A 3,242-nucleotide genomic window follows, 5' to 3' on the forward strand; every position below is an offset into this window, starting at 1 on the left:
TCAGTTAAAAGCAACATTTAAATTTAAAAATATATCAGTATACTTCTTGGGATTATAGTTGCAATATGTAGACAATGAAAAAAGGAATAGCATTTCTGGAAGAAGATCAATCATTTTTGTGTTTCAGGTAAATAAATGAAACAAGGAAGCATGATGTGTTAACTTTTACTTTGATTAGTTTGAGTTCTTTGAACATCTGTTCAAAAGGTGTTGAGTTGTGTATAACTAATATTGGGCTTTTCTTTTTTTTTTTTTTTTTTTTTTTTTTTTTGGGCTTTTCTTAAGTCATGAAAATGTAGAGAAAAAAATGAAGAAGAAAATTGCAGGTTCGTGTAAACATGCAATTGTCGGGACAGGTCCTGGAAACCAGAGCAGGTGACCAAGGATAGATATCATGGACACATCTACAGTGATAGGACTATGAGTTACAGGATAAAATTATATTTCTTAGCATTCAGAGATAATGATAGTAAAAAGAGATGGTGGTTAGAAAATGTGAATATTCAAGTAGCATTAAGGAGAAAAGTGGTGACTGGAAACAATTACCAGACCTCTTGCATGAAGAGAAAGGGGTGAAACACAAGATCACAGGAAGGGCAACAGTTGCTTAAATGCAATGGTTAGAGGAATTATTAAATAATCCTTTATGCTAACACTAAAATCACCAAGAACTATAGCGGGAATTGTATGGGAGACAGAACACCACAAGTGGTCCATCTGGGAAATAAAGGCAGGGCCAGCCCACTCAGCTCTTCTCATCATTTCACCATGAGGATGAACGGAGACTTTTATCGCTTGGCATCAAAACCAGTCAAGATGTGAAAGGTTATCAATGGTGGACATAGTTTAAGTGGATGAGACAAAATTTTCAGTCAAGGAAACATTAGTGGGGAATAAAAGTGGAAATTCCTGTAAATCGTTACTTTATTAACAATAACACCTTAATTATTTTTTGTCTATGTTGCATTTGGCAATTTCAAAATCATTTCACTCTGCTTACCTCTGACCCTTACAGCAACTCTGCAGAGAGTTGGAGACAGTATTATTATCATGGGACAAGAATGAGACGTTAAGATTTTAAAAGTCTAGATCGGAGACTTAGAACTATTAAGCAAATGACAAGTCCCAGAAATACGATACAGATTGCTCACTAGAGGTATTGCTCTTTGCTCTAAATAATTATGACTGCCATTTAATCTCATTCCTTGGCTGTATTTCATAAAAGTCTCACGATGGATTACCAAGTCTGTTTCAAAGCAATTAGGATGCTTGAAATGTGACATTTAAAAAATTATAGGAGATGCATGCTTACTAATGATGGTTGTGTTGAAAAGCAGAAATTAATTTGGAAAGTTTATGGAAGTAAATCTAAAACCTAGATTAAAAGGGGATAATTCTAAAGCAAAATAATCGATACAGGAAATTTTAATATTTTCTTCACAGAATTTTTTGTCATACTTTTTAGAAAATATGCCATTTTCATTAAAGTATAAGACATACAGCAATGTACTGCATAATACTTTCAAATTTGTAATAATATCCTTTAATTTCTTCCTCTGTTTTGCCTCAGGATAATACTTTTAATTGCATTGTCTTGCAGCATGCTTAAATATTGTTCTTAGTGTACATCAAAATAACTTAAACTTTTTGTTGTACAGCCAAGTTATTGAATGAATCTAAACTTCAGATTCTTCATCTGTGAAAAGGGGGTAAGAGTGTATCTCCCCAGCATTGTGAAGGAAAATAAAAAAGTGACATGTGGAATGTTCTATGTACTTTGCCTCGACTTTAGTGTGTATTGATAAACAGCAGTTGCTATAGCGAATAGTTACACATTTAAAATTTTTGAAATATATTCAGCCTTGAAAGTACCAAAACAATTGAATTTATATATTTCAAAATTTAATAATTAAATAGTATGCCCAAACATAAAATGGGCCCCATTAGTTTATAATTATTTCCAGTCTTTTGGATATAAACTTTGAATGTGAGAATTAGTGTTATATTTATTGTTTTTATGGTTTTCTGCTGATTGTTTTATTTCTCATACAGAATTCACAGGTCCCCTTCCTATGGCAAACATAGTTTTCTCCTTAAAATTAATTCCAACATCATTTTCTATCCCTTATGTAGAATTTAATAAAAACAGAGATAATTTCCAAAATCAAATAAAATCCAAAAGCCTCTTGTTGCTTCCAAGGATGTGTTGTTTGCACACCTCCTACAGGCTCCCATAATACACATTAAGGAAAAATGTATTCTTTAAAATATTCACATATTTCATGTACATGTTACATAAGTAGTACTTAGATATGCATCAGATGAATTCACAGCTAATGTAATCAAATACTAACCAACAAGAATAATCATGATAGATGTTGGCAATGTTAGTGCTTAGTAAGGGCCTGGTTTATATCAAGAATGGTTAGACTGTGTCCTTTCCCTGTGGAAGTCTAGGAAACCCAAACGCTAGGTATTTTCCAGTTATTATCTCATGAGATTATTAATTCAACCCAGAACTCAGGAACAAGTAGGTTCTAACATTCCACCTCTCCATAGTTAACACCTTAGGTCTTAGTTCTTAATATATCTCTCCATGAGTTATAACATGTACTCTCAACACATTGTGGTTAACTTGATCTCTTGTCTTCTCGTTTTGTCTCTCATTCACAGCCTCTGATATAATCAGCCCAAGAAGAACACCAAACCAAAAGGAGCCACTTAGTAGAAAGATTGGACACCAACTCTACAAGAGACAAAGAAAAACATTAACACAGGTCGGGGGAGGCCAGTACCAGAACTGATTCAGGGTTGTGAATAGAGGACCTTAGAGTAGCGGGACTTCAGCAAACTTTTTATCTGAAGGTATTTAGAAATAAGTTTTTTGTCTGTCTGACAGGTAAATAAAGGAAACACACATGCTTTCTCATGGTAACTTTCTCCTTTATTTCATCTTAAAAAATCCTCTCTTAAAATCTCTCTTACTCCACATTGTTTCATTCTCTATACATTCTCCACACAACCACATACCTCTTTTTGCACAATGATATCTCCTTTCTATACAGCTTCATCTTTCTTGTCTTCACAGTTACAAATGTCCACATAGCCACAGCTATACATCTTATTTACATAGTTCTTTCACCATACAGCCATATCTCTTCCTGCACAGCTGTATATTTCTCTATACATTTATATCTCTTTTTTACATAGCTCCGAATCTTTTATACACATTTCTTCTCTCC

General features: G+C 33.5%; 1 long non-coding RNA gene across 1 annotated transcript; it reads left to right on the forward strand.

The window, feature by feature from the left end:
• The first annotated feature begins 352 nt into the window (after positions 1-352).
• Positions 353-2,924, forward strand: LOC128111577 (uncharacterized). Its single transcript, XR_008218676.1, has 2 exons — positions 353-1,156; positions 2,674-2,924. It is a non-coding gene; the product is annotated as an uncharacterized LOC128111577 (long non-coding RNA).
• The last annotated feature ends 318 nt before the right edge of the window (positions 2,925-3,242 follow it).

Source organism: Peromyscus californicus, unplaced genomic scaffold (assembly GCF_007827085.1).
Source record: "Peromyscus californicus insignis strain IS unplaced genomic scaffold, ASM782708v3 Scaffold_16__1_contigs__length_79575227, whole genome shotgun sequence".
NCBI classification, from domain to species: domain Eukaryota; kingdom Metazoa; phylum Chordata; class Mammalia; order Rodentia; family Cricetidae; genus Peromyscus; species Peromyscus californicus.